At 55.4% G+C, this 27,782-nt stretch overlaps 54 non-coding genes across 54 annotated transcripts; all 54 read right to left on the reverse strand.

Moving 5' to 3' along the window:
* Positions 1-155: 155 nt before the first annotated feature.
* On the reverse strand, positions 156-228 carry Trnam-cau (transfer RNA methionine (anticodon CAU)). The gene has a single exon. It is a non-coding gene; the product is annotated as a tRNA-Met (tRNA).
* A 380-nt stretch (positions 229-608) lies between these two features.
* Positions 609-679, reverse strand: Trnag-gcc (transfer RNA glycine (anticodon GCC)). Its single transcript has one exon. It is a non-coding gene; the product is annotated as a tRNA-Gly (tRNA).
* Positions 680-1,558: 879 nt separating this feature from the next.
* On the reverse strand, positions 1,559-1,632 carry Trnai-aau (transfer RNA isoleucine (anticodon AAU)). Its single transcript has one exon. It is a non-coding gene; the product is annotated as a tRNA-Ile (tRNA).
* A 198-nt stretch (positions 1,633-1,830) lies between these two features.
* Trnae-uuc (transfer RNA glutamic acid (anticodon UUC)) lies at positions 1,831-1,902 on the reverse strand. The gene has a single exon. It is a non-coding gene; the product is annotated as a tRNA-Glu (tRNA).
* A 305-nt stretch (positions 1,903-2,207) lies between these two features.
* Positions 2,208-2,280, reverse strand: Trnam-cau (transfer RNA methionine (anticodon CAU)). The gene has a single exon. It is a non-coding gene; the product is annotated as a tRNA-Met (tRNA).
* A 380-nt stretch (positions 2,281-2,660) lies between these two features.
* Trnag-gcc (transfer RNA glycine (anticodon GCC)) lies at positions 2,661-2,731 on the reverse strand. Its single transcript has one exon. It is a non-coding gene; the product is annotated as a tRNA-Gly (tRNA).
* An 878-nt stretch (positions 2,732-3,609) lies between these two features.
* Positions 3,610-3,683, reverse strand: Trnai-aau (transfer RNA isoleucine (anticodon AAU)). Its single transcript has one exon. It is a non-coding gene; the product is annotated as a tRNA-Ile (tRNA).
* Positions 3,684-3,881: 198 nt separating this feature from the next.
* On the reverse strand, positions 3,882-3,953 carry Trnae-uuc (transfer RNA glutamic acid (anticodon UUC)). The gene has a single exon. It is a non-coding gene; the product is annotated as a tRNA-Glu (tRNA).
* A 305-nt stretch (positions 3,954-4,258) lies between these two features.
* Positions 4,259-4,331, reverse strand: Trnam-cau (transfer RNA methionine (anticodon CAU)). Its single transcript has one exon. It is a non-coding gene; the product is annotated as a tRNA-Met (tRNA).
* Positions 4,332-4,711: 380 nt separating this feature from the next.
* Trnag-gcc (transfer RNA glycine (anticodon GCC)) lies at positions 4,712-4,782 on the reverse strand. The gene has a single exon. It is a non-coding gene; the product is annotated as a tRNA-Gly (tRNA).
* Positions 4,783-5,661: 879 nt separating this feature from the next.
* Trnai-aau (transfer RNA isoleucine (anticodon AAU)) lies at positions 5,662-5,735 on the reverse strand. Its single transcript has one exon. It is a non-coding gene; the product is annotated as a tRNA-Ile (tRNA).
* Positions 5,736-5,933: 198 nt separating this feature from the next.
* Trnae-uuc (transfer RNA glutamic acid (anticodon UUC)) lies at positions 5,934-6,005 on the reverse strand. The gene has a single exon. It is a non-coding gene; the product is annotated as a tRNA-Glu (tRNA).
* Positions 6,006-6,310: 305 nt separating this feature from the next.
* Trnam-cau (transfer RNA methionine (anticodon CAU)) lies at positions 6,311-6,383 on the reverse strand. The gene has a single exon. It is a non-coding gene; the product is annotated as a tRNA-Met (tRNA).
* A 380-nt stretch (positions 6,384-6,763) lies between these two features.
* Positions 6,764-6,834, reverse strand: Trnag-gcc (transfer RNA glycine (anticodon GCC)). The gene has a single exon. It is a non-coding gene; the product is annotated as a tRNA-Gly (tRNA).
* Positions 6,835-7,713: 879 nt separating this feature from the next.
* Trnai-aau (transfer RNA isoleucine (anticodon AAU)) lies at positions 7,714-7,787 on the reverse strand. Its single transcript has one exon. It is a non-coding gene; the product is annotated as a tRNA-Ile (tRNA).
* Positions 7,788-7,985: 198 nt separating this feature from the next.
* On the reverse strand, positions 7,986-8,057 carry Trnae-uuc (transfer RNA glutamic acid (anticodon UUC)). Its single transcript has one exon. It is a non-coding gene; the product is annotated as a tRNA-Glu (tRNA).
* Positions 8,058-8,362: 305 nt separating this feature from the next.
* Trnam-cau (transfer RNA methionine (anticodon CAU)) lies at positions 8,363-8,435 on the reverse strand. Its single transcript has one exon. It is a non-coding gene; the product is annotated as a tRNA-Met (tRNA).
* A 380-nt stretch (positions 8,436-8,815) lies between these two features.
* Positions 8,816-8,886, reverse strand: Trnag-gcc (transfer RNA glycine (anticodon GCC)). The gene has a single exon. It is a non-coding gene; the product is annotated as a tRNA-Gly (tRNA).
* An 879-nt stretch (positions 8,887-9,765) lies between these two features.
* Positions 9,766-9,839, reverse strand: Trnai-aau (transfer RNA isoleucine (anticodon AAU)). The gene has a single exon. It is a non-coding gene; the product is annotated as a tRNA-Ile (tRNA).
* A 198-nt stretch (positions 9,840-10,037) lies between these two features.
* On the reverse strand, positions 10,038-10,109 carry Trnae-uuc (transfer RNA glutamic acid (anticodon UUC)). Its single transcript has one exon. It is a non-coding gene; the product is annotated as a tRNA-Glu (tRNA).
* A 305-nt stretch (positions 10,110-10,414) lies between these two features.
* Trnam-cau (transfer RNA methionine (anticodon CAU)) lies at positions 10,415-10,487 on the reverse strand. The gene has a single exon. It is a non-coding gene; the product is annotated as a tRNA-Met (tRNA).
* A 380-nt stretch (positions 10,488-10,867) lies between these two features.
* Positions 10,868-10,938, reverse strand: Trnag-gcc (transfer RNA glycine (anticodon GCC)). The gene has a single exon. It is a non-coding gene; the product is annotated as a tRNA-Gly (tRNA).
* Positions 10,939-11,817: 879 nt separating this feature from the next.
* On the reverse strand, positions 11,818-11,891 carry Trnai-aau (transfer RNA isoleucine (anticodon AAU)). The gene has a single exon. It is a non-coding gene; the product is annotated as a tRNA-Ile (tRNA).
* Positions 11,892-12,089: 198 nt separating this feature from the next.
* On the reverse strand, positions 12,090-12,161 carry Trnae-uuc (transfer RNA glutamic acid (anticodon UUC)). The gene has a single exon. It is a non-coding gene; the product is annotated as a tRNA-Glu (tRNA).
* A 305-nt stretch (positions 12,162-12,466) lies between these two features.
* Trnam-cau (transfer RNA methionine (anticodon CAU)) lies at positions 12,467-12,539 on the reverse strand. The gene has a single exon. It is a non-coding gene; the product is annotated as a tRNA-Met (tRNA).
* A 380-nt stretch (positions 12,540-12,919) lies between these two features.
* On the reverse strand, positions 12,920-12,990 carry Trnag-gcc (transfer RNA glycine (anticodon GCC)). The gene has a single exon. It is a non-coding gene; the product is annotated as a tRNA-Gly (tRNA).
* Positions 12,991-13,869: 879 nt separating this feature from the next.
* Positions 13,870-13,943, reverse strand: Trnai-aau (transfer RNA isoleucine (anticodon AAU)). The gene has a single exon. It is a non-coding gene; the product is annotated as a tRNA-Ile (tRNA).
* Positions 13,944-14,141: 198 nt separating this feature from the next.
* On the reverse strand, positions 14,142-14,213 carry Trnae-uuc (transfer RNA glutamic acid (anticodon UUC)). The gene has a single exon. It is a non-coding gene; the product is annotated as a tRNA-Glu (tRNA).
* Positions 14,214-14,518: 305 nt separating this feature from the next.
* Positions 14,519-14,591, reverse strand: Trnam-cau (transfer RNA methionine (anticodon CAU)). Its single transcript has one exon. It is a non-coding gene; the product is annotated as a tRNA-Met (tRNA).
* A 380-nt stretch (positions 14,592-14,971) lies between these two features.
* Trnag-gcc (transfer RNA glycine (anticodon GCC)) lies at positions 14,972-15,042 on the reverse strand. The gene has a single exon. It is a non-coding gene; the product is annotated as a tRNA-Gly (tRNA).
* An 879-nt stretch (positions 15,043-15,921) lies between these two features.
* Trnai-aau (transfer RNA isoleucine (anticodon AAU)) lies at positions 15,922-15,995 on the reverse strand. Its single transcript has one exon. It is a non-coding gene; the product is annotated as a tRNA-Ile (tRNA).
* A 198-nt stretch (positions 15,996-16,193) lies between these two features.
* Positions 16,194-16,265, reverse strand: Trnae-uuc (transfer RNA glutamic acid (anticodon UUC)). The gene has a single exon. It is a non-coding gene; the product is annotated as a tRNA-Glu (tRNA).
* A 305-nt stretch (positions 16,266-16,570) lies between these two features.
* On the reverse strand, positions 16,571-16,643 carry Trnam-cau (transfer RNA methionine (anticodon CAU)). The gene has a single exon. It is a non-coding gene; the product is annotated as a tRNA-Met (tRNA).
* A 380-nt stretch (positions 16,644-17,023) lies between these two features.
* Positions 17,024-17,094, reverse strand: Trnag-gcc (transfer RNA glycine (anticodon GCC)). The gene has a single exon. It is a non-coding gene; the product is annotated as a tRNA-Gly (tRNA).
* Positions 17,095-17,973: 879 nt separating this feature from the next.
* Trnai-aau (transfer RNA isoleucine (anticodon AAU)) lies at positions 17,974-18,047 on the reverse strand. Its single transcript has one exon. It is a non-coding gene; the product is annotated as a tRNA-Ile (tRNA).
* Positions 18,048-18,245: 198 nt separating this feature from the next.
* Positions 18,246-18,317, reverse strand: Trnae-uuc (transfer RNA glutamic acid (anticodon UUC)). Its single transcript has one exon. It is a non-coding gene; the product is annotated as a tRNA-Glu (tRNA).
* A 305-nt stretch (positions 18,318-18,622) lies between these two features.
* Trnam-cau (transfer RNA methionine (anticodon CAU)) lies at positions 18,623-18,695 on the reverse strand. Its single transcript has one exon. It is a non-coding gene; the product is annotated as a tRNA-Met (tRNA).
* A 380-nt stretch (positions 18,696-19,075) lies between these two features.
* On the reverse strand, positions 19,076-19,146 carry Trnag-gcc (transfer RNA glycine (anticodon GCC)). The gene has a single exon. It is a non-coding gene; the product is annotated as a tRNA-Gly (tRNA).
* An 879-nt stretch (positions 19,147-20,025) lies between these two features.
* Trnai-aau (transfer RNA isoleucine (anticodon AAU)) lies at positions 20,026-20,099 on the reverse strand. Its single transcript has one exon. It is a non-coding gene; the product is annotated as a tRNA-Ile (tRNA).
* A 198-nt stretch (positions 20,100-20,297) lies between these two features.
* On the reverse strand, positions 20,298-20,369 carry Trnae-uuc (transfer RNA glutamic acid (anticodon UUC)). Its single transcript has one exon. It is a non-coding gene; the product is annotated as a tRNA-Glu (tRNA).
* Positions 20,370-20,674: 305 nt separating this feature from the next.
* On the reverse strand, positions 20,675-20,747 carry Trnam-cau (transfer RNA methionine (anticodon CAU)). Its single transcript has one exon. It is a non-coding gene; the product is annotated as a tRNA-Met (tRNA).
* Positions 20,748-21,127: 380 nt separating this feature from the next.
* Trnag-gcc (transfer RNA glycine (anticodon GCC)) lies at positions 21,128-21,198 on the reverse strand. The gene has a single exon. It is a non-coding gene; the product is annotated as a tRNA-Gly (tRNA).
* An 879-nt stretch (positions 21,199-22,077) lies between these two features.
* On the reverse strand, positions 22,078-22,151 carry Trnai-aau (transfer RNA isoleucine (anticodon AAU)). The gene has a single exon. It is a non-coding gene; the product is annotated as a tRNA-Ile (tRNA).
* Positions 22,152-22,349: 198 nt separating this feature from the next.
* Positions 22,350-22,421, reverse strand: Trnae-uuc (transfer RNA glutamic acid (anticodon UUC)). The gene has a single exon. It is a non-coding gene; the product is annotated as a tRNA-Glu (tRNA).
* A 305-nt stretch (positions 22,422-22,726) lies between these two features.
* Positions 22,727-22,799, reverse strand: Trnam-cau (transfer RNA methionine (anticodon CAU)). The gene has a single exon. It is a non-coding gene; the product is annotated as a tRNA-Met (tRNA).
* A 380-nt stretch (positions 22,800-23,179) lies between these two features.
* Trnag-gcc (transfer RNA glycine (anticodon GCC)) lies at positions 23,180-23,250 on the reverse strand. Its single transcript has one exon. It is a non-coding gene; the product is annotated as a tRNA-Gly (tRNA).
* Positions 23,251-24,129: 879 nt separating this feature from the next.
* Trnai-aau (transfer RNA isoleucine (anticodon AAU)) lies at positions 24,130-24,203 on the reverse strand. Its single transcript has one exon. It is a non-coding gene; the product is annotated as a tRNA-Ile (tRNA).
* A 198-nt stretch (positions 24,204-24,401) lies between these two features.
* Positions 24,402-24,473, reverse strand: Trnae-uuc (transfer RNA glutamic acid (anticodon UUC)). Its single transcript has one exon. It is a non-coding gene; the product is annotated as a tRNA-Glu (tRNA).
* A 305-nt stretch (positions 24,474-24,778) lies between these two features.
* Trnam-cau (transfer RNA methionine (anticodon CAU)) lies at positions 24,779-24,851 on the reverse strand. Its single transcript has one exon. It is a non-coding gene; the product is annotated as a tRNA-Met (tRNA).
* Positions 24,852-25,231: 380 nt separating this feature from the next.
* Trnag-gcc (transfer RNA glycine (anticodon GCC)) lies at positions 25,232-25,302 on the reverse strand. The gene has a single exon. It is a non-coding gene; the product is annotated as a tRNA-Gly (tRNA).
* An 879-nt stretch (positions 25,303-26,181) lies between these two features.
* On the reverse strand, positions 26,182-26,255 carry Trnai-aau (transfer RNA isoleucine (anticodon AAU)). Its single transcript has one exon. It is a non-coding gene; the product is annotated as a tRNA-Ile (tRNA).
* Positions 26,256-26,453: 198 nt separating this feature from the next.
* Positions 26,454-26,525, reverse strand: Trnae-uuc (transfer RNA glutamic acid (anticodon UUC)). The gene has a single exon. It is a non-coding gene; the product is annotated as a tRNA-Glu (tRNA).
* A 305-nt stretch (positions 26,526-26,830) lies between these two features.
* Positions 26,831-26,903, reverse strand: Trnam-cau (transfer RNA methionine (anticodon CAU)). Its single transcript has one exon. It is a non-coding gene; the product is annotated as a tRNA-Met (tRNA).
* Positions 26,904-27,283: 380 nt separating this feature from the next.
* Trnag-gcc (transfer RNA glycine (anticodon GCC)) lies at positions 27,284-27,354 on the reverse strand. Its single transcript has one exon. It is a non-coding gene; the product is annotated as a tRNA-Gly (tRNA).
* Positions 27,355-27,782: the final 428 nt, after the last annotated feature.

Raw genomic sequence — 27,782 nt, forward strand, 5'->3', positions numbered from 1 at the left:
CGTGCTCTGCTGGGAGAAGAGGAAAAGGGAAGCTGTAAGTAGCAATAACAGGAAGTAAACATTCTCCCGCTGAAGCGTTGAAACGTTGTGGATAACAAACAAGAAATACGTTGGCGCCCTAGCAACAGCACCAGCATCAGTCACAGAAAATTAAATGCCCCGGGTGAGGATCGAACTCACGACCTTAAGATTATGAGACTTACGCGCTGCCTACTGCGCTACCGAGGCACGGGTGAACTGCTTGTCCTGGAACCTGCCTAAATACCGTACCCAATATTAGACGTAGAGACACTGTACTTCCTGGATAACGTGTTCTGTTGCTACACGTGCACTGCCGGCCCAGTTGATTGCGGTGTTGCTGCAGCTGTTGCAACGATAGGCAGCACTCCTTGTCGTTAAAGTTCAGTGCCTCGGAGGCACCGGGACACAGCAACTTGTGAGGCCAGGCCGACGCTAGTCTGTAGAACATGATGCGAGCGTCCTAGTGGGGACCCGCGAGTGCTGCGTTCTCGGTTCTTCTCAAGGGAATCCAGCTATACATTCTTGTGGATCGTGCATCTCAAGCGCGCAAGCCACGCGGCAGCATTATCGCGGGAAAAGCAAAATGATGCATCGGCCGGGAATCGAACCCGGGCCGCCCGCGTGGCAGGCGAGCATTCTACCACTGAACCACCGATGCTCGGGCCAGCGGTAACTTCACGCTGCTTCCCGAGCAGATGTCTCAAGGGAAAGTGGGACTGCCGTCAAGCGCCGTAGCATTCTGTGGAGAAGGTGCTGCAGACGCTGAATCCTGCACTGCACTGCTTAAAAATGCCGCCAGAACGCGGTCCTCTGCGTACTCTTGCGTCGCCGGCGCCGACTCTTGCCAAAGGATGCGAAATGTGCGCGGATACGCTGTCCGAATGCGTCTGGATGTGCTCCCCTAGCCTGCCTCGAAATGCGCCTGCCGGGTACGATCACCTTCGGCCGCTGCCGACAGGCGGGAAGCCGACACAGCGCGGAGGCGGGGCGCTCGCTTGTGCGGTGGTGGTGTAATGGTCAGCATAGTTGCCTTCCAAGCGCCAGCCCTTAGTGTGTCTCGACTTGTCTCGACTTTGCTCAGCTGACGCGAGAGCTGACGCTCCCAAATCGGCCTATATCAAAACGACAAGCACGAGAAACGACTGAGAGAGGCAAGGAGAGGCGAGGCGATGGACACACAGCACGCCCCCTTCATTTCACGGTGGCGTTTCCCTGACCGAATCAGTCAAAGGAGAAACAAAAATAGGAAGTAAAACTGCCAATAGTGCCCTGTGTTCCCATGCGCTCACCCGCCCAAGTACTGACCAGGGCCAAAGTTGTTACGCATCGGCAATCGGACATTTTCTTTCATTTTCTCTTTATCGGTTGAGAACCAGTGTATTCAAGATATTATGGCCATTGCCGAGTGAATGCTGTAGTGCTTCCCGACGAGTCGGGTTCGGATCCTCTGTCAACTTCCACGCAGGGTGATGATCTTTTGGTCATCACACTCGCCAGCTGAAATCGGCGCTGCCTTTTCGCAGTAGTAAAAGAGTAGTGGCCCGTGGGGGGATCGAACCCACGACCTTCGCGTTATTAGCACGACGCTCTAACCAACTGAGCTAACGGGCCTCGGCAGACGCAGTTGCTCAGCCCTACGCTGGAAACGGGTGGCATGAAGCCATACACCATTTCTATGGGCGTCGTGTGTCTGCTTCCCTAGTCTATATTCTGCTGACGGTCACGAAACAGTAGCTATATTGCGAGCAGGACGGGAAACGGCCGCTCGGACAGCTCAAACTTGTCACGATTCGTGTGGAAAAAATTCCGTTCCGGTACCGGGAATCGAACCCGGGCCTCCTGGGTGAAAGCCAGGTATCCTAGCCACTAGACCACACCGGATGTGGCCGTTTCATTCGACCGTTCGTACGGTCGCTTGTCGCATTTCGTGTCGAGGGCCGCGTCGGCGCCCCTCTCTCTTTGCGAGCATCTTTACACATACTGACTGGCAAGGCGCGCACCTCAAACGTCGCAGAGCAGTGCTTTTGGCTTCGTGCTCTGCTGGGAGAAGAGGAAAAGGGAAGCTGTAAGTAGCAATAACAGGAAGTAAACATTCTCCCGCTGAAGCGTTGAAACGTTGTGGATAACAAACAAGAAATACGTTGGCGCCCTAGCAACAGCACCAGCATCAGTCACAGAAAATTAAATGCCCCGGGTGAGGATCGAACTCACGACCTTAAGATTATGAGACTTGCGCGCTGCCTACTGCGCTACCGAGGCACGGGTGAACTGCTTGTCCTGGAACCTGCCTAAATACCGTACCCAATATTAGACGTAGAGACACTGTACTTCCTGGATAACGTGTTCTGTTGCTACACGTGCACTGCCGGCCCAGTTGATTGCGGTGTTGCTGCAGCTGTTGCAACGATAGGCAGCACTCCTTGTCGTTAAAGTTCAGTGCCTCGGAGGCACCGGGACACAGCAACTTGTGAGGCCAGGCCGACGCTAGTCTGTAGAACATGATGCGAGCGTCCTAGTGGGGACCCGCGAGTGCTGCGTTCTCGGTTCTTCTCAAGGGAATCCAGCTATACATTCTTGTGGATCGTGCATCTCAAGCGCGCAAGCCACGCGGCAGCATTATCGCGGGAAAAGCAAAATGATGCATCGGCCGGGAATCGAACCCGGGCCGCCCGCGTGGCAGGCGAGCATTCTACCACTGAACCACCGATGCTCGGGCCAGCGGTAACTTCACGCTGCTTCCCGAGCAGATGTCTCAAGGGAAAGTGGGACTGCCGTCAAGCGCCGTAGCATTCTGTGGAGAAGGTGCTGCAGACGCTGAATCCTGCACTGCACTGCTTAAAAATGCCGCCAGAACGCGGTCCTCTGCGTACTCTTGCGTCGCCGGCGCCGACTCTTGCCAAAGGATGCGAAATGTGCGCGGATACGCTGTCCGAATGCGTCTGGATGTGCTCCCCTAGCCTGCCTCGAAATGCGCCTGCCGGGTACGATCACCTTCGGCCGCTGCCGACAGGCGGGAAGCCGACACAGCGCGGAGGCGGGGCGCTCGCTTGTGCGGTGGTGGTGTAATGGTCAGCATAGTTGCCTTCCAAGCGCCAGCCCTTAGTGTGTCTCGACTTGTCTCGACTCTGCTCAGCTGACGCGAGAGCTGACGCTCTCAAATCGGCCTATATCAAAACGACAAGCACGAGAAACGACTGAGAGAGGCAAGGAGCGGCGAGGCGATGGACACACAGCACGCCCCCTTCATTTCACGGTGGCGTTTCCCTGACCGAATCAGTCAAAGGAGAAACAAAAATAGGAAGTAAAACTGCCAATAGTGCCCTGTGTTCCCATGCGCTACCCGCCCAAGTACTGACCAGGGCCAAAGTTGTTACGCATCGGCAATCGGACATTTTCTTTCATTTTCTCTTTATCGGTTGAGAACCAGTGTATTCAAGATATTATGGCCATTGCCGAGTGAATGCTGTAGTGCTTCCCGACGAGTCGGGTTCGGATCCTCTGTCAACTTCCACGCAGGGTGATGATCTTTTGGTCATCACACTCGCCAGCTGAAATCGGCGCTGCCTTTTCGCAGTAGTAAAAGAGTAGTGGCCCGTGGGGGGATCGAACCCACGACCTTCGCGTTATTAGCACGACGCTCTAACCAACTGAGCTAACGGGCCTCGGCAGACGCAGTTGCTCAGCCCTACGCTGGAAACGGGTGGCATGAAGCCATACACCATTTCTATGGGCGTCGTGTGTCTGCTTCCCTAGTCTATATTCTGCTGACGGTCACGAAACAGTAGCTATATTGCGAGCAGGACGGGAAACGGCCGCTCGGACAGCTCAAACTTGTCACGATTCGTGTGGAAAAAATTCCGTTCCGGTACCGGGAATCGAACCCGGGCCTCCTGGGTGAAAGCCAGGTATCCTAGCCACTAGACCACACCGGATGTGGCCGTTTCATTCGACCGTTCGTACGGTCGCTTGTCGCATTTCGTGTCGAGGGCCGCGTCGGCGCCCCTCTCTCTTTGCGAGCATCTTTACACATACTGACTGGCAAGGCGCGCACCTCAAACGTCGCAGAGCAGTGCTTTTGGCTTCGTGCTCTGCTGGGAGAAGAGGAAAAGGGAAGCTGTAAGTAGCAATAACAGGAAGTAAACATTCTCCCGCTGAAGCGTTGAAACGTTGTGGATAACAAACAAGAAATACGTTGGCGCCCTAGCAACAGCACCAGCATCAGTCACAGAAAATTAAATGCCCCGGGTGAGGATCGAACTCACGACCTTAAGATTATGAGACTTGCGCGCTGCCTACTGCGCTACCGAGGCACGGGTGAACTGCTTGTCCTGGAACCTGCCTAAATACCGTACCCAATATTAGACGTAGAGACACTGTACTTCCTGGATAACGTGTTCTGTTGCTACACGTGCACTGCCGGCCCAGTTGATTGCGGTGTTGCTGCAGCTGTTGCAACGATAGGCAGCACTCCTTGTCGTTAAAGTTCAGTGCCTCGGAGGCACCGGGACACAGCAACTTGTGAGGCCAGGCCGACGCTAGTCTGTAGAACATGATGCGAGCGTCCTAGTGGGGACCCGCGAGTGCTGCGTTCTCGGTTCTTCTCAAGGGAATCCAGCTATACATTCTTGTGGATCGTGCATCTCAAGCGCGCAAGCCACGCGGCAGCATTATCGCGGGAAAAGCAAAATGATACATCGGCCGGGAATCGAACCCGGGCCGCCCGCGTGGCAGGGGAGCATTCTACCACTGAACCACCGATGCTCGGGCCAGCGGTAACTTCACGCTGCTTCCCGAGCAGATGTCTCAAGGGAAAGTGGGACTGCCGTCAAGCGCCGTAGCATTCTGTGGAGAAGGTGCTGCAGACGCTGAATCCTGCACTGCACTGCTTAAAAATGCCGCCAGAACGCTGTCCTCTGCGTACTCTTGCGTCGCCGGCGCCGACTCTTGCCAAAGGATGCGAAATGTGCGCGGATACGCTGTCCGAATGCGTCTGGATGTGCTCCCCTAGCCTGCCTCGAAATGCGCCTGCCGGGTACGATCACCTTCGGCCGCTGCCGACAGGCGGGAAGCCGACACAGCGCGGAGGCGGGGCGCTCGCTTGTGCGGTGGTGGTGTAATGGTCAGCATAGTTGCCTTCCAAGCGCCAGCCCTTAGTGTGTCTCGACTTGTCTCGACTCTGCTCAGCTGACGCGAGAGCTGACGCTCTCAAATCGGCCTATATCAAAACGACAAGCACGAGAAACGACTGAGAGAGGCAAGGAGAGGCGAGGCGATGGACACACAGCACGCCCCCTTCATTTCACGGTGGCGTTTCCCTGACCGAATCAGTCAAAGGAGAAACAAAAATAGGAAGTAAAACTGCCAATAGTGCCCTGTGTTCCCATGCGCTCACCCGCCCAAGTACTGACCAGGGCCAAAGTTGTTACGCATCGGCAATCGGACATTTTCTTTCATTTTCTCTTTATCGGTTGAGAACCAGTGTATTCAAGATATTATGGCCATTGCCGAGTGAATGCTGTAGTGCTTCCCGACGAGTCGGGTTCGGATCCTCTGTCAACTTCCACGCAGGGTGATGATCTTTTGGTCATCACACTCGCCAGCTGAAATCGGCGCTGCCTTTTCGCAGTAGTAAAAGAGTAGTGGCCCGTGGGGGGATCGAACCCACGACCTTCGCGTTATTAGCACGACGCTCTAACCAACTGAGCTAACGGGCCTCGGCAGACGCAGTTGCTCAGCCCTACGCTGGAAACGGGTGGCATGAAGCCATACACCATTTCTATGGGCGTCGTGTGTCTGCTTCCCTAGTCTATATTCTGCTGACGGTCACGAAACAGTAGCTATATTGCGAGCAGGACGGGAAACGGCCGCTCGGACAGCTCAAACTTGTCACGATTCGTGTGGAAAAAATTCCGTTCCGGTACCGGGAATCGAACCCGGGCCTCCTGGGTGAAAGCCAGGTATCCTAGCCACTAGACCACACCGGATGTGGCCGTTTCATTCGACCGTTCGTACGGTCGCTTGTCGCATTTCGTGTCGAGGGCCGCGTCGGCGCCCCTCTCTCTTTGCGAGCATCTTTACACATACTGACTGGCAAGGCGCGCACCTCAAACGTCGCAGAGCAGTGCTTTTGGCTTCGTGCTCTGCTGGGAGAAGAGGAAAAGGGAAGCTGTAAGTAGCAATAACAGGAAGTAAACATTCTCCCGCTGAAGCGTTGAAACGTTGTGGATAACAAACAAGAAATACGTTGGCGCCCTAGCAACAGCACCAGCATCAGTCACAGAAAATTAAATGCCCCGGGTGAGGATCGAACTCACGACCTTAAGATTATGAGACTTGCGCGCTGCCTACTGCGCTACCGAGGCACGGGTGAACTGCTTGTCCTGGAACCTGCCTAAATACCGTACCCAATATTAGACGTAGAGACACTGTACTTCCTGGATAACGTGTTCTGTTGCTACACGTGCACTGCCGGCCCAGTTGATTGCGGTGTTGCTGCAGCTGTTGCAACGATAGGCAGCACTCCTTGTCGTTAAAGTTCAGTGCCTCGGAGGCACCGGGACGCAGCAACTTGTGAGGCCAGGCCGACGCTAGTCTGTAGAACATGATGCGAGCGTCCTAGTGGGGACCCGCGAGTGCTGCGTTCTCGGTTCTTCTCAAGGGAATCCAGCTATACATTCTTGTGGATCGTGCATCTCAAGCGCGCAAGCCACGCGGCAGCATTATCGCGGGAAAAGCAAAATGATGCATCGGCCGGGAATCGAACCCGGGCCGCCCGCGTGGCAGGCGAGCATTCTACCACTGAACCACCGATGCTCGGGCCAGCGGTAACTTCACGCTGCTTCCCGAGCAGATGTCTCAAGGGAAAGTGGGACTGCCGTCAAGCGCCGTAGCATTCTGTGGAGAAGGTGCTGCAGACGCTGAATCCTGCACTGCACTGCTTAAAAATGCCGCCAGAACGCGGTCCTCTGCGTACTCTTGCGTCGCCGGCGCCGACTCTTGCCAAAGGATGCGAAATGTGCGCGGATACGCTGTCCGAATGCGTCTGGATGTGCTCCCCTAGCCTGCCTCGAAATGCGCCTGCCGGGTACGATCACCTTCGGCCGCTGCCGACAGGCGGGAAGCCGACACAGCGCGGAGGCGGGGCGCTCGCTTGTGCGGTGGTGGTGTAATGGTCAGCATAGTTGCCTTCCAAGCGCCAGCCCTTAGTGTGTCTCGACTTGTCTCGACTCTGCTCAGCTGACGCGAGAGCTGACGCTCTCAAATCGGCCTATATCAAAACGACAAGCACGAGAAACGACTGAGAGAGGCAAGGAGCGGCGAGGCGATGGACACACAGCACGCCCCCTTCATTTCACGGTGGCGTTTCCCTGACCGAATCAGTCAAAGGAGAAACAAAAATAGGAAGTAAAACTGCCAATAGTGCCCTGTGTTCCCATGCGCTCACCCGCCCAAGTACTGACCAGGGCCAAAGTTGTTACGCATCGGCAATCGGACATTTTCTTTCATTTTCTCTTTATCGGTTGAGAACCAGTGTATTCAAGATATTATGGCCATTGCCGAGTGAATGCTGTAGTGCTTCCCGACGAGTCGGGTTCGGATCCTCTGTCAACTTCCACGCAGGGTGATGATCTTTTGGTCATCACACTCGCCAGCTGAAATCGGCGCTGCCTTTTCGCAGTAGTAAAAGAGTAGTGGCCCGTGGGGGGATCGAACCCACGACCTTCGCGTTATTAGCACGACGCTCTAACCAACTGAGCTAACGGGCCTCGGCAGACGCAGTTGCTCAGCCCTACGCTGGAAACGGGTGGCATGAAGCCATACACCATTTCTATGGGCGTCGTGTGTCTGCTTCCCTAGTCTATATTCTGCTGACGGTCACGAAACAGTAGCTATATTGCGAGCAGGACGGGAAACGGCCGCTCGGACAGCTCAAACTTGTCACGATTCGTGTGGAAAAAATTCCGTTCCGGTACCGGGAATCGAACCCGGGCCTCCTGGGTGAAAGCCAGGTATCCTAGCCACTAGACCACACCGGATGTGGCCGTTTCATTCGACCGTTCGTACGGTCGCTTGTCGCATTTCGTGTCGAGGGCCGCGTCGGCGCCCCTCTCTCTTTGCGAGCATCTTTACACATACTGACTGGCAAGGCGCGCACCTCAAACGTCGCAGAGCAGTGCTTTTGGCTTCGTGCTCTGCTGGGAGAAGAGGAAAAGGGAAGCTGTAAGTAGCAATAACAGGAAGTAAACATTCTCCCGCTGAAGCGTTGAAACGTTGTGGATAACAAACAAGAAATACGTTGGCGCCCTAGCAACAGCACCAGCATCAGTCACAGAAAATTAAATGCCCCGGGTGAGGATCGAACTCACGACCTTAAGATTATGAGACTTGCGCGCTGCCTACTGCGCTACCGAGGCACGGGTGAACTGCTTGTCCTGGAAACTGCCTAAATACCGTACCCAATATTAGACGTAGAGACACTGTACTTCCTGGATAACGTGTTCTGTTGCTACACGTGCACTGCCGGCCCAGTTGATTGCGGTGTTGCTGCAGCTGTTGCAACGATAGGCAGCACTCCTTGTCGTTAAAGTTCAGTGCCTCGGAGGCACCGGGACACAGCAACTTGTGAGGCCAGGCCGACGCTAGTCTGTAGAACATGATGCGAGCGTCCTAGTGGGGACCCGCGAGTGCTGCGTTCTCGGTTCTTCTCAAGGGAATCCAGCTATACATTCTTGTGGATCGTGCATCTCAAGCGCGCAAGCCACGCGGCAGCATTATCGCGGGAAAAGCAAAATGATGCATCGGCCGGGAATCGAACCCGGGCCGCCCGCGTGGCAGGGGAGCATTCTACCACTGAACCACCGATGCTCGGGCCAGCGGTAACTTCACGCTGCTTCCCGAGCAGATGTCTCAAGGGAAAGTGGGACTGCCGTCAAGCGCCGTAGCATTCTGTGGAGAAGGTGCTGCAGACGCTGAATCCTGCACTGCACTGCTTAAAAATGCCGCCAGAACGCGGTCCTCTGCGTACTCTTGCGTCGCCGGCGCCGACTCTTGCCAAAGGATGCGAAATGTGCGCGGATACGCTGTCCGAATGCGTCTGGATGTGCTCCCCTAGCCTGCCTCGAAATGCGCCTGCCGGGTACGATCACCTTCGGCCGCTGCCGACAGGCGGGAAGCCGACACAGCGCGGAGGCGGGGCGCTCGCTTGTGCGGTGGTGGTGTAATGGTCAGCATAGTTGCCTTCCAAGCGCCAGCCCTTAGTGTGTCTCGACTTGTCTCGACTCTGCTCAGCTGACGCGAGAGCTGACGCTCTCAAATCGGCCTATATCAAAACGACAAGCACGAGAAACGACTGAGAGAGGCAAGGAGAGGCGAGGCGATGGACACACAGCACGCCCCCTTCATTTCACGGTGGCGTTTCCCTGACCGAATCAGTCAAAGGAGAAACAAAAATAGGAAGTAAAACTGCCAATAGTGCCCTGTGTTCCCATGCGCTCACCCGCCCAAGTACTGACCAGGGCCAAAGTTGTTACGCATCGGCAATCGGACATTTTCTTTCATTTTCTCTTTATCGGTTGAGAACCAGTGTATTCAAGATATTATGGCCATTGCCGAGTGAATGCTGTAGTGCTTCCCGACGAGTCGGGTTCGGATCCTCTGTCAACTTCCACGCAGGGTGATGATCTTTTGGTCATCACACTCGCCAGCTGAAATCGGCGCTGCCTTTTCGCAGTAGTAAAAGAGTAGTGGCCCGTGGGGGGATCGAACCCACGACCTTCGCGTTATTAGCACGACGCTCTAACCAACTGAGCTAACGGGCCTCGGCAGACGCAGTTGCTCAGCCCTACGCTGGAAACGGGTGGCATGAAGCCATACACCATTTCTATGGGCGTCGTGTGTCTGCTTCCCTAGTCTATATTCTGCTGACGGTCACGAAACAGTAGCTATATTGCGAGCAGGACGGGAAACGGCCGCTCGGACAGCTCAAACTTGTCACGATTCGTGTGGAAAAAATTCCGTTCCGGTACCGGGAATCGAACCCGGGCCTCCTGGGTGAAAGCCAGGTATCCTAGCCACTAGACCACACCGGATGTGGCCGTTTCATTCGACCGTTCGTACGGTCGCTTGTCGCATTTCGTGTCGAGGGCCGCGTCGGCGCCCCTCTCTCTTTGCGAGCATCTTTACACATACTGACTGGCAAGGCGCGCACCTCAAACGTCGCAGAGCAGTGCTTTTGGCTTCGTGCTCTGCTGGGAGAAGAGGAAAAGGGAAGCTGTAAGTAGCAATAACAGGAAGTAAACATTCTCCCGCTGAAGCGTTGAAACGTTGTGGATAACAAACAAGAAATACGTTGGCGCCCTAGCAACAGCACCAGCATCAGTCACAGAAAATTAAATGCCCCGGGTGAGGATCGAACTCACGACCTTAAGATTATGAGACTTGCGCGCTGCCTACTGCGCTACCGAGGCACGGGTGAACTGCTTGTCCTGGAACCTGCCTAAATACCGTACCCAATATTAGACGTAGAGACACTGTACTTCCTGGATAACGTGTTCTGTTGCTACACGTGCACTGCCGGCCCAGTTGATTGCGGTGTTGCTGCAGCTGTTGCAACGATAGGCAGCACTCCTTGTCGTTAAAGTTCAGTGCCTCGGAGGCACCGGGACACAGCAACTTGTGAGGCCAGGCCGACGCTAGTCTGTAGAACATGATGCGAGCGTCCTAGTGGGGACCCGCGAGTGCTGCGTTCTCGGTTCTTCTCAAGGGAATCCAGCTATACATTCTTGTGGATCGTGCATCTCAAGCGCGCAAGCCACGCGGCAGCATTATCGCGGGAAAAGCAAAATGATGCATCGGCCGGGAATCGAACCCGGGCCGCCCGCGTGGCAGGCGAGCATTCTACCACTGAACCACCGATGCTCGGGCCAGCGGTAACTTCACTCTGCTTCCCGAGCAGATGTCTCAAGGGAAAGTGGGACTGCCGTCAAGCGCCGTAGCATTCTGTGGAGAAGGTGCTGCAGACGCTGAATCCTGCACTGCACTGCTTAAAAATGCCGCCAGAACGCGGTCCTCTGCGTACTCTTGCGTCGCCGGCGCCGACTCTTGCCAAAGGATGCGAAATGTGCGCGGATACGCTGTCCGAATGCGTCTGGATGTGCTCCCCTAGCCTGCCTCGAAATGCGCCTGCCGGGTACGATCACCTTCGGCCGCTGCCGACAGGCGGGAAGCCGACACAGCGCGGAGGCGGGGCGCTCGCTTGTGCGGTGGTGGCGTAATGGTCAGCATAGTTGCCTTCCAAGCGCCAGCCCTTAGTGTGTCTCGACTTGTCTCGACTTTGCTCAGCTGACGCGAGAGCTGACGCTCTCAAATCGGCCTATATCAAAACGACAAGCACGAGAAACGACTGAGAGAGGCAAGGAGAGGCGAGGCGATGGACACACAGCACGCCCCCTTCATTTCACGGTGGCGTTTCCCTGACCGAATCAGTCAAAGGAGAAACAAAAATAGGAAGTAAAACTGCCAATAGTGCCCTGTGTTCCCATGCGCTCACCCGCCCAAGTACTGACCAGGGCCAAAGTTGTTACGCATCGGCAAGCGGACATTTTCTTTCATTTTCTCTTTATCGGTTGAGAACCAGTGTATTCAAGATATTATGGCCATTGCCGAGTGAATGCTGTAGTGCTTCCCGACGAGTCGGGTTCGGATCCTCTGTCAACTTCCACGCAGGGTGATGATCTTTTGGTCATCACACTCGCCAGCTGAAATCGGCGCTGCCTTTTCGCAGTAGTAAAAGAGTAGTGGCCCGTGGGGGGATCGAACCCACGACCTTCGCGTTATTAGCACGACGCTCTAACCAACTGAGCTAACGGGCCTCGGCAGACGCAGTTGCTCAGCCCTACGCTGGAAACGGGTGGCATGAAGCCATACACCATTTCTATGGGCGTCGTGTGTCTGCTTCCCTAGTCTATATTCTGCTGACGGTCACGAAACAGTAGCTATATTGCGAGCAGGACGGGAAACGGCCGCTCGGACAGCTCAAACTTGTCACGATTCGTGTGGAAAAAATTCCGTTCCGGTACCGGGAATCGAACCCGGGCCTCCTGGGTGAAAGCCAGGTATCCTAGCCACTAGACCACACCGGATGTGGCCGTTTCATTCGACCGTTCGTACGGTCGCTTGTCGCATTTCGTGTCGAGGGCCGCGTCGGCGCCCCTCTCTCTTTGCGAGCATCTTTACACATACTGACTGGCAAGGCGCGCACCTCAAACGTCGCAGAGCAGTGCTTTTGGCTTCGTGCTCTGCTGGGAGAAGAGGAAAAGGGAAGCTGTAAGTAGCAATAACAGGAAGTAAACATTCTCCCGCTGAAGCGTTGAAACGTTGTGGATAACAAACAAGAAATACGTTGGCGCCCTAGCAACAGCACCAGCATCAGTCACAGAAAATTAAATGCCCCGGGTGAGGATCGAACTCACGACCTTAAGATTATGAGACTTGCGCGCTGCCTACTGCGCTACCGAGGCACGGGTGAACTGCTTGTCCTGGAAACTGCCTAAATACCGTACCCAATATTAGACGTAGAGACACTGTACTTCCTGGATAACGTGTTCTGTTGCTACACGTGCACTGCCGGCCCAGTTGATTGCGGTGTTGCTGCAGCTGTTGCAACGATAGGCAGCACTCCTTGTCGTTAAAGTTCAGTGCCTCGGAGGCACCGGGACACAGCAACTTGTGAGGCCAGGCCGACGCTAGTCTGTAGAACATGATGCGAGCGTCCTAGTGGGGACCCGCGAGTGCTGCGTTCTCGGTTCTTCTCAAGGGAATCCAGCTATACATTCTTGTGGATCGTGCATCTCAAGCGCGCAAGCCACGCGGCAGCATTATCGCGGGAAAAGCAAAATGATGCATCGGCCGGGAATCGAACCCGGGCCGCCCGCGTGGCAGGGGAGCATTCTACCACTGAACCACCGATGCTCGGGCCAGCGGTAACTTCACGCTGCTTCCCGAGCAGATGTCTCAAGGGAAAGTGGGACTGCCGTCAAGCGCCGTAGCATTCTGTGGAGAAGGTGCTGCAGACGCTGAATCCTGCACTGCACTGCTTAAAAATGCCGCCAGAACGCGGTCCTCTGCGTACTCTTGCGTCGCCGGCGCCGACTCTTGCCAAAGGATGCGAAATGTGCGCGGATACGCTGTCCGAATGCGTCTGGATGTGCTCCCCTAGCCTGCCTCGAAATGCGCCTGCCGGGTACGATCACCTTCGGCCGCTGCCGACAGGCGGGAAGCCGACACAGCGCGGAGGCGGGGCGCTCGCTTGTGCGGTGGTGGTGTAATGGTCAGCATAGTTGCCTTCCAAGCGCCAGCCCTTAGTGTGTCTCGACTTGTCTCGACTCTGCTCAGCTGACGCGAGAGCTGACGCTCTCAAATCGGCCTATATCAAAACGACAAGCACGAGAAACGACTGAGAGAGGCAAGGAGCGGCGAGGCGATGGACACACAGCACGCCCCCTTCATTTCACGGTGGCGTTTCCCTGACCGAATCAGTCAAAGGAGAAACAAAAATAGGAAGTAAAACTGCCAATAGTGCCCTGTGTTCCCATGCGCTCACCCGCCCAAGTACTGACCAGGGCCAAAGTTGTTACGCATCGGCAATCGGACATTTTCTTTCATTTTCTCTTTATCGGTTGAGAACCAGTGTATTCAAGATATTATGGCCATTGCCGAGTGAATGCTGTAGTGCTTCCCGACGAGTCGGGTTCGGATCCTCTGTCAACTTCCACGCAGGGTGATGATCTTTTGGTCATCACACTCGCCAGCTGAAATCGGCGCTGCCTTTTCGCAGTAGTAAAAGAGTAGTGGCCCGTGGGGGGATCGAACCCACGACCTTCGCGTTATTAGCACGACGCTCTAACCAACTGAGCTAACGGACCTCGGCAGACGCAGTTGCTCAGCCCTACGCTGGAAACGGGTGGCATGAAGCCATACACCATTTCTATGGGCGTCGTGTGTCTGCTTCCCTAGTCTATATTCTGCTGACGGTCACGAAACAGTAGCTATATTGCGAGCAGGACGGGAAACGGCCGCTCGGACAGCTCAAACTTGTCACGATTCGTGTGGAAAAAATTCCGTTCCGGTACCGGGAATCGAACCCGGGCCTCCTGGGTGAAAGCCAGGTATCCTAGCCACTAGACCACACCGGATGTGGCCGTTTCATTCGACCGTTCGTACGGTCGCTTGTCGCATTTCGTGTCGAGGGCCGCGTCGGCGCCCCTCTCTCTTTGCGAGCATCTTTACACATACTGACTGGCAAGGCGCGCACCTCAAACGTCGCAGAGCAGTGCTTTTGGCTTCGTGCTCTGCTGGGAGAAGAGGAAAAGGGAAGCTGTAAGTAGCAATAACAGGAAGTAAACATTCTCCCGCTGAAGCGTTGAAACGTTGTGGATAACAAACAAGAAATACGTTGGCGCCCTAGCAACAGCACCAGCATCAGTCACAGAAAATTAAATGCCCCGGGTGAGGATCGAACTCACGACCTTAAGATTATGAGACTTACGCGCTGCCTACTGCGCTACCGAGGCACGGGTGAACTGCTTGTCCTGGAAACTGCCTAAATACCGTACCCAATATTAGACGTAGAGACACTGTACTTCCTGGATAACGTGTTCTGTTGCTACACGTGCACTGCCGGCCCAGTTGATTGCGGTGTTGCTGCAGCTGTTGCAACGATAGGCAGCACTCCTTGTCGTTAAAGTTCAGTGCCTCGGAGGCACCGGGACACAGCAACTTGTGAGGCCAGGCCGACGCTAGTCTGTAGAACATGATGCGAGCGTCCTAGTGGGGACCCGCGAGTGCTGCGTTCTCGGTTCTTCTCAAGGGAATCCAGCTATACATTCTTGTGGATCGTGCATCTCAAGCGCGCAAGCCACGCGGCAGCATTATCGCGGGAAAAGCAAAATGATGCATCGGCCGGGAATCGATCCCGGGCCGCCCGCGTGGCAGGCGAGCATTCTACCACTGAACCACCGATGCTCGGGCCAGCGGTAACTTCACGCTGCTTCCCGAGCAGATGTCTCAAGGGAAAGTGGGACTGCCGTCAAGCGCCGTAGCATTCTGTGGAGAAGGTGCTGCAGACGCTGAATCCTGCACTGCACTGCTTAAAAATGCCGCCAGAACGCGGTCCTCTGCGTACTCTTGCGTCGCCGGCGCCGACTCTTGCCAAAGGATGCGAAATGTGCGCGGATACGCTGTCCGAATGCGTCTGGATGTGCTCCCCTAGCCTGCCTCGAAATGCGCCTGCCGGGTACGATCACCTTCGGCCGCTGCCGACAGGCGGGAAGCCGACACAGCGCGGAGGCGGGGCGCTCGCTTGTGCGGTGGTGGTGTAATGGTCAGCATAGTTGCCTTCCAAGCGCCAGCCCTTAGTGTGTCTCGACTTGTCTCGACTCTGCTCAGCTGACGCGAGAGCTGACGCTCTCAAATCGGCCTATATCAAAACGACAAGCACGAGAAACGACTGAGAGAGGCAAGGAGAGGCGAGGCGATGGACACACAGCACGCCCCCTTCATTTCACGGTGGCGTTTCCCTGACCGAATCAGTCAAAGGAGAAACAAAAATAGGAAGTAAAACTGCCAATAGTGCCCTGTGTTCCCATGCGCTCACCCGCCCAAGTACTGACCAGGGCCAAAGTTGTTACGCATCGGCAAGCGGACATTTTCTTTCATTTTCTCTTTATCGGTTGAGAACCAGTGTATTCAAGATATTATGGCCATTGCCGAGTGAATGCTGTAGTGCTTCCCGACGAGTCGGGTTCGGATCCTCTGTCAACTTCCACGCAGGGTGATGATCTTTTGGTCATCACACTCGCCAGCTGAAATCGGCGCTGCCTTTTCGCAGTAGTAAAAGAGTAGTGGCCCGTGGGGGGATCGAACCCACGACCTTCGCGTTATTAGCACGACGCTCTAACCAACTGAGCTAACGGGCCTCGGCAGACGCAGTTGCTCAGCCCTACGCTGGAAACGGGTGGCATGAAGCCATACACCATTTCTATGGGCGTCGTGTGTCTGCTTCCCTAGTCTATATTCTGCTGACGGTCACGAAACAGTAGCTATATTGCGAGCAGGACGGGAAACGGCCGCTCGGACAGCTCAAACTTGTCACGATTCGTGTGGAAAAAATTCCGTTCCGGTACCGGGAATCGAACCCGGGCCTCCTGGGTGAAAGCCAGGTATCCTAGCCACTAGACCACACCGGATGTGGCCGTTTCATTCGACCGTTCGTACGGTCGCTTGTCGCATTTCGTGTCGAGGGCCGCGTCGGCGCCCCTCTCTCTTTGCGAGCATCTTTACACATACTGACTGGCAAGGCGCGCACCTCAAACGTCGCAGAGCAGTGCTTTTGGCTTCGTGCTCTGCTGGGAGAAGAGGAAAAGGGAAGCTGTAAGTAGCAATAACAGGAAGTAAACATTCTCCCGCTGAAGCGTTGAAACGTTGTGGATAACAAACAAGAAATACGTTGGCGCCCTAGCAACAGCACCAGCATCAGTCACAGAAAATTAAATGCCCCGGGTGAGGATCGAACTCACGACCTTAAGATTATGAGACTTACGCGCTGCCTACTGCGCTACCGAGGCACGGGTGAACTGCTTGTCCTGGAAACTGCCTAAATACCGTACCCAATATTAGACGTAGAGACACTGTACTTCCTGGATAACGTGTTCTGTTGCTACACGTGCACTGCCGGCCCAGTTGATTGCGGTGTTGCTGCAGCTGTTGCAACGATAGGCAGCACTCCTTGTCGTTAAAGTTCAGTGCCTCGGAGGCACCGGGACACAGCAACTTGTGAGGCCAGGCCGACGCTAGTCTGTAGAACATGATGCGAGCGTCCTAGTGGGGACCCGCGAGTGCTGCGTTCTCGGTTCTTCTCAAGGGAATCCAGCTATACATTCTTGTGGATCGTGCATCTCAAGCGCGCAAGCCACGCGGCAGCATTATCGCGGGAAAAGCAAAATGATGCATCGGCCGGGAATCGAACCCGGGCCGCCCGCGTGGCAGGGGAGCATTCTACCACTGAACCACCGATGCTCGGGCCAGCGGTAACTTCACGCTGCTTCCCGAGCAGATGTCTCAAGGGAAAGTGGGACTGCCGTCAAGCGCCGTAGCATTCTGTGGAGAAGGTGCTGCAGACGCTGAATCCTGCACTGCACTGCTTAAAAATGCCGCCAGAACGCGGTCCTCTGCGTACTCTTGCGTCGCCGGCGCCGACTCTTGCCAAAGGATGCGAAATGTGCGCGGATACGCTGTCCGAATGCGTCTGGATGTGCTCCCCTAGCCTGCCTCGAAATGCGCCTGCCGGGTACGATCACCTTCGGCCGCTGCCGACAGGCGGGAAGCCGACACAGCGCGGAGGCGGGGCGCTCGCTTGTGCGGTGGTGGTGTAATGGTCAGCATAGTTGCCTTCCAAGCGCCAGCCCTTAGTGTGTCTCGACTTGTCTCGACTCTGCTCAGCTGACGCGAGAGCTGACGCTCTCAAATCGGCCTATATCAAAACGACAAGCACGAGAAACGACTGAGAGAGGCAAGGAGCGGCGAGGCGATGGACACACAGCACGCCCCCTTCATTTCACGGTGGCGTTTCCCTGACCGAATCAGTCAAAGGAGAAACAAAAATAGGAAGTAAAACTGCCAATAGTGCCCTGTGTTCCCATGCGCTCACCCGCCCAAGTACTGACCAGGGCCAAAGTTGTTACGCATCGGCAATCGGACATTTTCTTTCATTTTCTCTTTATCGGTTGAGAACCAGTGTATTCAAGATATTATGGCCATTGCCGAGTGAATGCTGTAGTGCTTCCCGACGAGTCGGGTTCGGATCCTCTGTCAACTTCCACGCAGGGTGATGATCTTTTGGTCATCACACTCGCCAGCTGAAATCGGCGCTGCCTTTTCGCAGTAGTAAAAGAGTAGTGGCCCGTGGGGGGATCGAACCCACGACCTTCGCGTTATTAGCACGACGCTCTAACCAACTGAGCTAACGGACCTCGGCAGACGCAGTTGCTCAGCCCTACGCCGGAAACGGGTGGCATGAAGCCATACACCATTTCTATGGGCGTCGTGTGTCTGCTTCCCTAGTCTATATTCTGCTGACGGTCACGAAACAGTAGCTATATTGCGAGCAGGACGGGAAACGGCCGCTCGGACAGCTCAAACTTGTCACGATTCGTGTGGAAAAAATTCCGTTCCGGTACCGGGAATCGAACCCGGGCCTCCTGGGTGAAAGCCAGGTATCCTAGCCACTAGACCACACCGGATGTGGCCGTTTCATTCGACCGTTCGTACGGTCGCTTGTCGCATTTCGTGTCGAGGGCCGCGTCGGCGCCCCTCTCTCTTTGCGAGCATCTTTACACATACTGACTGGCAAGGCGCGCACCTCAAACGTCGCAGAGCAGTGCTTTTGGCTTCGTGCTCTGCTGGGAGAAGAGGAAAAGGGAAGCTGTAAGTAGCAATAACAGGAAGTAAACATTCTCCCGCTGAAGCGTTGAAACGTTGTGGATAACAAACAAGAAATACGTTGGCGCCCTAGCAACAGCACCAGCATCAGTCACAGAAAATTAAATGCCCCGGGTGAGGATCGAACTCACGACCTTAAGATTATGAGACTTACGCGCTGCCTACTGCGCTACCGAGGCACGGGTGAACTGCTTGTCCTGGAAACTGCCTAAATACCGTACCCAATATTAGACGTAGAGACACTGTACTTCCTGGATAACGTGTTCTGTTGCTACACGTGCACTGCCGGCCCAGTTGATTGCGGTGTTGCTGCAGCTGTTGCAACGATAGGCAGCACTCCTTGTCGTTAAAGTTCAGTGCCTCGGAGGCACCGGGACACAGCAACTTGTGAGGCCAGGCCGACGCTAGTCTGTAGAACATGATGCGAGCGTCCTAGTGGGGACCCGCGAGTGCTGCGTTCTCGGTTCTTCTCAAGGGAATCCAGCTATACATTCTTGTGGATCGTGCATCTCAAGCGCGCAAGCCACGCGGCAGCATTATCGCGGGAAAAGCAAAATGATGCATCGGCCGGGAATCGATCCCGGGCCGCCCGCGTGGCAGGCGAGCATTCTACCACTGAACCACCGATGCTCGGGCCAGCGGTAACTTCACGCTGCTTCCCGAGCAGATGTCTCAAGGGAAAGTGGGACTGCCGTCAAGCGCCGTAGCATTCTGTGGAGAAGGTGCTGCAGACGCTGAATCCTGCACTGCACTGCTTAAAAATGCCGCCAGAACGCGGTCCTCTGCGTACTCTTGCGTCGCCGGCGCCGACTCTTGCCAAAGGATGCGAAATGTGCGCGGATACGCTGTCCGAATGCGTCTGGATGTGCTCCCCTAGCCTGCCTCGAAATGCGCCTGCCGGGTACGATCACCTTCGGCCGCTGCCGACAGGCGGGAAGCCGACACAGCGCGGAGGCGGGGCGCTCGCTTGTGCGGTGGTGGTGTAATGGTCAGCATAGTTGCCTTCCAAGCGCCAGCCCTTAGTGTGTCTCGACTTGTCTCGACTCTGCTCAGCTGACGCGAGAGCTGACGCTCTCAAATCGGCCTATATCAAAACGACAAGCACGAGAAACGACTGAGAGAGGCAAGGAGAGGCGAGGCGATGGACACACAGCACGCCCCCTTCATTTCACGGTGGCGTTTCCCTGACCGAATCAGTCAAAGGAGAAACAAAAATAGGAAGTAAAACTGCCAATAGTGCCCTGTGTTCCCATGCGCTCACCCGCCCAAGTACTGACCAGGGCCAAAGTTGTTACGCATCGGCAAGCGGACATTTTCTTTCATTTTCTCTTTATCGGTTGAGAACCAGTGTATTCAAGATATTATGGCCATTGCCGAGTGAATGCTGTAGTGCTTCCCGACGAGTCGGGTTCGGATCCTCTGTCAACTTCCACGCAGGGTGATGATCTTTTGGTCATCACACTCGCCAGCTGAAATCGGCGCTGCCTTTTCGCAGTAGTAAAAGAGTAGTGGCCCGTGGGGGGATCGAACCCACGACCTTCGCGTTATTAGCACGACGCTCTAACCAACTGAGCTAACGGGCCTCGGCAGACGCAGTTGCTCAGCCCTACGCTGGAAACGGGTGGCATGAAGCCATACACCATTTCTATGGGCGTCGTGTGTCTGCTTCCCTAGTCTATATTCTGCTGACGGTCACGAAACAGTAGCTATATTGCGAGCAGGACGGGAAACGGCCGCTCGGACAGCTCAAACTTGTCACGATTCGTGTGGAAAAAATTCCGTTCCGGTACCGGGAATCGAACCCGGGCCTCCTGGGTGAAAGCCAGGTATCCTAGCCACTAGACCACACCGGATGTGGCCGTTTCATTCGACCGTTCGTACGGTCGCTTGTCGCATTTCGTGTCGAGGGCCGCGTCGGCGCCCCTCTCTCTTTGCGAGCATCTTTACACATACTGACTGGCAAGGCGCGCACCTCAAACGTCGCAGAGCAGTGCTTTTGGCTTCGTGCTCTGCTGGGAGAAGAGGAAAAGGGAAGCTGTAAGTAGCAATAACAGGAAGTAAACATTCTCCCGCTGAAGCGTTGAAACGTTGTGGATAACAAACAAGAAATACGTTGGCGCCCTAGCAACAGCACCAGCATCAGTCACAGAAAATTAAATGCCCCGGGTGAGGATCGAACTCACGACCTTAAGATTATGAGACTTGCGCGCTGCCTACTGCGCTACCGAGGCACGGGTGAACTGCTTGTCCTGGAAACTGCCTAAATACCGTACCCAATATTAGACGTAGAGACACTGTACTTCCTGGATAACGTGTTCTGTTGCTACACGTGCACTGCCGGCCCAGTTGATTGCGGTGTTACTGCAGCTGTTGCAACGATAGGCAGCACTCCTTGTCGTTAAAGTTCAGTGCCTCGGAGGCACCGGGACACAGCAACTTGTGAGGCCAGGCCGACGCTAGTCTGTAGAACATGATGCGAGCGTCCTAGTGGGGACCCGCGAGTGCTGCGTTCTCGGTTCTTCTCAAGGGAATCCAGCTATACATTCTTGTGGATCGTGCATCTCAAGCGCGCAAGCCACGCGGCAGCATTATCGCGGGAAAAGCAAAATGATGCATCGGCCGGGAATCGAACCCGGGCCGCCCGCGTGGCAGGGGAGCATTCTACCACTGAACCACCGATGCTCGGGCCAGCGGTAACTTCACGCTGCTTCCCGAGCAGATGTCTCAAGGGAAAGTGGGACTGCCGTCAAGCGCCGTAGCATTCTGTGGAGAAGGTGCTGCAGACGCTGAATCCTGCACTGCACTGCTTAAAAATGCCGCCAGAACGCGGTCCTCTGCGTACTCTTGCGTCGCCGGCGCCGACTCTTGCCAAAGGATGCGAAATGTGCGCGGATACGCTGTCCGAATGCGTCTGGATGTGCTCCCCTAGCCTGCCTCGAAATGCGCCTGCCGGGTACGATCACCTTCGGCCGCTGCCGACAGGCGGGAAGCCGACACAGCGCGGAGGCGGGGCGCTCGCTTGTGCGGTGGTGGTGTAATGGTCAGCATAGTTGCCTTCCAAGCGCCAGCCCTTAGTGTGTCTCGACTTGTCTCGACTCTGCTCAGCTGACGCGAGAGCTGACGCTCTCAAATCGGCCTATATCAAAACGACAAGCACGAGAAACGACTGAGAGAGGCAAGGAGCGGCGAGGCGATGGACACACAGCACGCCCCCTTCATTTCACGGTGGCGTTTCCCTGACCGAATCAGTCAAAGGAGAAACAAAAATAGGAAGTAAAACTGCCAATAGTGCCCTGTGTTCCCATGCGCTCACCCGCCCAAGTACTGACCAGGGCCAAAGTTGTTACGCATCGGCAATCGGACATTTTCTTTCATTTTCTCTTTATCGGTTGAGAACCAGTGTATTCAAGATATTATGGCCATTGCCGAGTGAATGCTGTAGTGCTTCCCGACGAGTCGGGTTCGGATCCTCTGTCAACTTCCACGCAGGGTGATGATCTTTTGGTCATCACACTCGCCAGCTGAAATCGGCGCTGCCTTTTCGCAGTAGTAAAAGAGTAGTGGCCCGTGGGGGGATCGAACCCACGACCTTCGCGTTATTAGCACGACGCTCTAACCAACTGAGCTAACGGGCCTCGGCAGACGCAGTTGCTCAGCCCTACGCTGGAAACGGGTGGCATGAAGCCATACACCATTTCTATGGGCGTCGTGTGTCTGCTTCCCTAGTCTATATTCTGCTGACGGTCACGAAACAGTAGCTATATTGCGAGCAGGACGGGAAACGGCCGCTCGGACAGCTCAAACTTGTCACGATTCGTGTGGAAAAAATTCCGTTCCGGTACCGGGAATCGAACCCGGGCCTCCTGGGTGAAAGCCAGGTATCCTAGCCACTAGACCACACCGGATGTGGCCGTTTCATTCGACCGTTCGTACGGTCGCTTGTCGCATTTCGTGTCGAGGGCCGCGTCGGCGCCCCTCTCTCTTTGCGAGCATCTTTACACATACTGACTGGCAAGGCGCGCACCTCAAACGTCGCAGAGCAGTGCTTTTGGCTTCGTGCTCTGCTGGGAGAAGAGGAAAAGGGAAGCTGTAAGTAGCAATAACAGGAAGTAAACATTCTCCCGCTGAAGCGTTGAAACGTTGTGGATAACAAACAAGAAATACGTTGGCGCCCTAGCAACAGCACCAGCATCAGTCACAGAAAATTAAATGCCCCGGGTGAGGATCGAACTCACGACCTTAAGATTATGAGACTTGCGCGCTGCCTACTGCGCTACCGAGGCACGGGTGAACTGCTTGTCCTGGAAACTGCCTAAATACCGTACCCAATATTAGACGTAGAGACACTGTACTTCCTGGATAACGTGTTCTGTTGCTACACGTGCACTGCCGGCCCAGTTGATTGCGGTGTTACTGCAGCTGTTGCAACGATAGGCAGCACTCCTTGTCGTTAAAGTTCAGTGCCTCGGAGGCACCGGGACACAGCAACTTGTGAGGCCAGGCCGACGCTAGTCTGTAGAACATGATGCGAGCGTCCTAGTGGGGACCCGCGAGTGCTGCGTTCTCGGTTCTTCTCAAGGGAATCCAGCTATACATTCTTGTGGATCGTGCATCTCAAGCGCGCAAGCCACGCGGCAGCATTATCGCGGGAAAAGCAAAATGATGCATCGGCCGGGAATCGAACCCGGGCCGCCCGCGTGGCAGGGGAGCATTCTACCACTGAACCACCGATGCTCGGGCCAGCGGTAACTTCACGCTGCTTCCCGAGCAGATGTCTCAAGGGAAAGTGGGACTGCCGTCAAGCGCCGTAGCATTCTGTGGAGAAGGTGCTGCAGACGCTGAATCCTGCACTGCACTGCTTAAAAATGCCGCCAGAACGCGGTCCTCTGCGTACTCTTGCGTCGCCGGCGCCGACTCTTGCCAAAGGATGCGAAATGTGCGCGGATACGCTGTCCGAATGCGTCTGGATGTGCTCCCCTAGCCTGCCTCGAAATGCGCCTGCCGGGTACGATCACCTTCGGCCGCTGCCGACAGGCGGGAAGCCGACACAGCGCGGAGGCGGGGCGCTCGCTTGTGCGGTGGTGGTGTAATGGTCAGCATAGTTGCCTTCCAAGCGCCAGCCCTTAGTGTGTCTCGACTTGTCTCGACTCTGCTCAGCTGACGCGAGAGCTGACGCTCTCAAATCGGCCTATATCAAAACGACAAGCACGAGAAACGACTGAGAGAGGCAAGGAGAGGCGAGGCGATGGACACACAGCACGCCCCCTTCATTTCACGGTGGCGTTTCCCTGACCGAATCAGTCAAAGGAGAAACAAAAATAGGAAGTAAAACTGCCAATAGTGCCCTGTGTTCCCATGCGCTCACCCGCCCAAGTACTGACCAGGGCCAAAGTTGTTACGCATCGGCAATCGGACATTTTCTTTCATTTTCTCTTTATCGGTTGAGAACCAGTGTATTCAAGATATTATGGCCATTGCCGAGTGAATGCTGTAGTGCTTCCCGACGAGTCGGGTTCGGATCCTCTGTCAACTTCCACGCAGGGTGATGATCTTTTGGTCATCACACTCGCCAGCTGAAATCGGCGCTGCCTTTTCGCAGTAGTAAAAGAGTAGTGGCCCGTGGGGGGATCGAACCCACGACCTTCGCGTTATTAGCACGACGCTCTAACCAACTGAGCTAACGGGCCTCGGCAGACGCAGTTGCTCAGCCCTACGCTGGAAACGGGTGGCATGAAGCCATACACCATTTCTATGGGCGTCGTGTGTCTGCTTCCCTAGTCTATATTCTGCTGACGGTCACGAAACAGTAGCTATATTGCGAGCAGGACGGGAAACGGCCGCTCGGACAGCTCAAACTTGTCACGATTCGTGTGGAAAAAATTCCGTTCCGGTACCGGGAATCGAACCCGGGCCTCCTGGGTGAAAGCCAGGTATCCTAGCCACTAGACCACACCGGATGTGGCCGTTTCATTCGACCGTTCGTACGGTCGCTTGTCGCATTTCGTGTCGAGGGCCGCGTCGGCGCCCCTCTCTCTTTGCGAGCATCTTTACACATACTGACTGGCAAGGCGCGCACCTCAAACGTCGCAGAGCAGTGCTTTTGGCTTCGTGCTCTGCTGGGAGAAGAGGAAAAGGGAAGCTGTAAGTAGCAATAACAGGAAGTAAACATTCTCCCGCTGAAGCGTTGAAACGTTGTGGATAACAAACAAGAAATACGTTGGCGCCCTAGCAACAGCACCAGCATCAGTCACAGAAAATTAAATGCCCCGGGTGAGGATCGAACTCACGACCTTAAGATTATGAGACTTGCGCGCTGCCTACTGCGCTACCGAGGCACGGGTGAACTGCTTGTCCTGGAACCTGCCTAAATACCGTACCCAATATTAGACGTAGAGACACTGTACTTCCTGGATAACGTGTTCTGTTGCTACACGTGCACTGCCGGCCCAGTTGATTGCGGTGTTGCTGCAGCTGTTGCAACGATAGGCAGCACTCCTTGTCGTTAAAGTTCAGTGCCTCGGAGGCACCGGGACACAGCAACTTGTGAGGCCAGGCCGACGCTAGTCTGTAGAACATGATGCGAGCGTCCTAGTGGGGACCCGCGAGTGCTGCGTTCTCGGTTCTTCTCAAGGGAATCCAGCTATACATTCTTGTGGATCGTGCATCTCAAGCGCGCAAGCCACGCGGCAGCATTATCGCGGGAAAAGCAAAATGATGCATCGGCCGGGAATCGAACCCGGGCCGCCCGCGTGGCAGGCGAGCATTCTACCACTGAACCACCGATGCTCGGGCCAGCGGTAACTTCACGCTGCTTCCCGAGCAGATGTCTCAAGGGAAAGTGGGACTGCCGTCAAGCGCCGTAGCATTCTGTGGAGAAGGTGCTGCAGACGCTGAATCCTGCACTGCACTGCTTAAAAATGCCGCCAGAACGCGGTCCTCTGCGTACTCTTGCGTCGCCGGCGCCGACTCTTGCCAAAGGATGCGAAATGTGCGCGGATACGCTGTCCGAATGCGTCTGGATGTGCTCCCCTAGCCTGCCTCGAAATGCGCCTGCCGGGTACGATCACCTTCGGCCGCTGCCGACAGGCGGGAAGCCGACACAGCGCGGAGGCGGGGCGCTCGCTTGTGCGGTGGTGGTGTAATGGTCAGCATGGTTGCCTTCCAAGCGCCAGCCCTTAGTGTGTCTCGACTTGTCTCGACTTTGCTCAGCTGACGCGAGAGCTGACGCTCTCAAATCGGCCTATATCAAAACGACAAGCACGAGAAACGACTGAGAGAGGCAAGGAGAGGCGAGGCGATGGACACACAGCACGCCCCCTTCATTTCACGGTGGCGTTTCCCTGACCGAATCAGTCAAAGGAGAAACAAAAATAGGAAGTAAAACTGCCAATAGTGCCCTGTGTTCCCATGCGCTCACCCGCCCAAGTACTGACCAGGGCCAAAGTTGTTACGCATCGGCAATCGGACATTTTCTTTCATTTTCTCTTTATCGGTTGAGAACCAGTGTATTCAAGATATTATGGCCATTGCCGAGTGAATGCTGTAGTGCTTCCCGACGAGTCGGGTTCGGATCCTCTGTCAACTTCCACGCAGGGTGATGATCTTTTGGTCATCACACTCGCCAGCTGAAATCGGCGCTGCCTTTTCGCAGTAGTAAAAGAGTAGTGGCCCGTGGGGGGATCGAACCCACGACCTTCGCGTTATTAGCACGACGCTCTAACCAACTGAGCTAACGGGCCTCGGCAGACGCAGTTGCTCAGCCCTACGCTGGAAACGGGTGGCATGAAGCCATACACCATTTCTATGGGCGTCGTGTGTCTGCTTCCCTAGTCTATATTCTGCTGACGGTCACGAAACAGTAGCTATATTGCGAGCAGGACGGGAAACGGCCGCTCGGACAGCTCAAACTTGTCACGATTCGTGTGGAAAAAATTCCGTTCCGGTACCGGGAATCGAACCCGGGCCTCCTGGGTGAAAGCCAGGTATCCTAGCCACTAGACCACACCGGATGTGGCCGTTTCATTCGACCGTTCGTACGGTCGCTTGTCGCATTTCGTGTCGAGGGCCGCGTCGGCGACCCTCTCTCTTTGCGAGCATCTTTACACATACTGACTGGCAAGGCGCGCACCTCAAACGTCGCAGAGCAGTGCTTTTGGCTTCGTGCTCTGCTGGGAGAAGAGGAAAAGGGAAGCTGTAAGTAGCAATAACAGGAAGTAAACATTCTCCCGCTGAAGCGTTGAAACGTTGTGGATAACAAACAAGAAATACGTTGGCGCCCTAGCAACAGCACCAGCATCAGTCACAGAAAATTAAATGCCCCGGGTGAGGATCGAACTCACGACCTTAAGATTATGAGACTTGCGCGCTGCCTACTGCGCTACCGAGGCACGGGTGAACTGCTTGTCCTGGAAACTGCCTAAATACCGTACCCAATATTAGACGTAGAGACACTGTACTTCCTGGATAACGTGTTCTGTTGCTACACGTGCACTGCCGGCCCAGTTGATTGCGGTGTTGCTGCAGCTGTTGCAACGATAGGCAGCACTCCTTGTCGTTAAAGTTCAGTGCCTCGGAGGCACCGGGACACAGCAACTTGTGAGGCCAGGCCGACGCTAGTCTGTAGAACATGATGCGAGCGTCCTAGTGGGGACCCGCGAGTGCTGCGTTCTCGGTTCTTCTCAAGGGAATCCAGCTATACATTCTTGTGGATCGTGCATCTCAAGCGCGCAAGCCACGCGGCAGCATTATCGCGGGAAAAGCAAAATGATGCATCGGCCGGGAATCGAACCCGGGCCGCCCGCGTGGCAGGGGAGCATTCTACCACTGAACCACCGATGCTCGGGCCAGCGGTAACTTCACGCTGCTTCCCGAGCAGATGTCTCAAGGGAAAGTGGGACTGCCGTCAAGCGCCGTAGCATTCTGTGGAGAAGGTGCTGCAGACGCTGAATCCTGCACTGCACTGCTTAAAAATGCCGCCAGAACGCGGTCCTCTGCGTACTCTTGCGTCGCCGGCGCCGACTCTTGCCAAAGGATGCGAAATGTGCGCGGATACGCTGTCCGAATGCGTCTGGATGTGCTCCCCTAGCCTGCCTCGAAATGCGCCTGCCGGGTACGATCACCTTCGGCCGCTGCCGACAGGCGGGAAGCCGACACAGCGCGGAGGCGGGGCGCTCGCTTGTGCGGTGGTGGTGTAATGGTCAGCATAGTTGCCTTCCAAGCGCCAGCCCTTAGTGTGTCTCGACTTGTCTCGACTCTGCTCAGCTGAC

The sequence above is a fragment of the Schistocerca serialis genome, chromosome 2 (assembly GCF_023864345.2).
Source record: "Schistocerca serialis cubense isolate TAMUIC-IGC-003099 chromosome 2, iqSchSeri2.2, whole genome shotgun sequence".
Taxonomy (NCBI): domain Eukaryota; kingdom Metazoa; phylum Arthropoda; class Insecta; order Orthoptera; family Acrididae; genus Schistocerca; species Schistocerca serialis.